The sequence below is a fragment of the Neolamprologus brichardi genome, chromosome 8, assembly GCF_056152115.1.
Source record: "Neolamprologus brichardi isolate AB-2024 chromosome 8, ASM5615211v1, whole genome shotgun sequence".
Taxonomy (NCBI): Eukaryota; Metazoa; Chordata; class Actinopteri; order Cichliformes; family Cichlidae; genus Neolamprologus; species Neolamprologus brichardi.
In genome coordinates, this window is record NC_142111.1 from 11,651,205 (window position 1) to 11,651,593 (window position 389).

The window sequence follows — 389 nt, forward strand, 5'->3', positions numbered from 1 at the left end:
AACGGGTGGATAGTTTGGATCACGTGGCACAGCTTTCCTTGTTTCTACAAGAGAATAAAACAGAGGTTTTGTTTTTCTCTGTTTTATATTTTAGCAATTAAGGTCTCTTACACATATTTCTGAAAAATCTTGATTCAAGTTGACCAGATTTTTCTGAAGGTTTGCTTAAATTGAAAGAAAATGTGACTATAAACTCCATCAAACTTGCCTTGAGTAGTCTAACTTCAGAAGGTCACAAGAATCTTTAATATTATTCTATAATTACTGTATAAGACATTACACTTCCTGTTTGTGTGACAGTGTGTCATGACAAACTGTCATGAAGAAAGGAAAAGCTTCCTAAAAATAAGCCACTTTTTTTTTTTACACAGGAACTAAACAGACACACA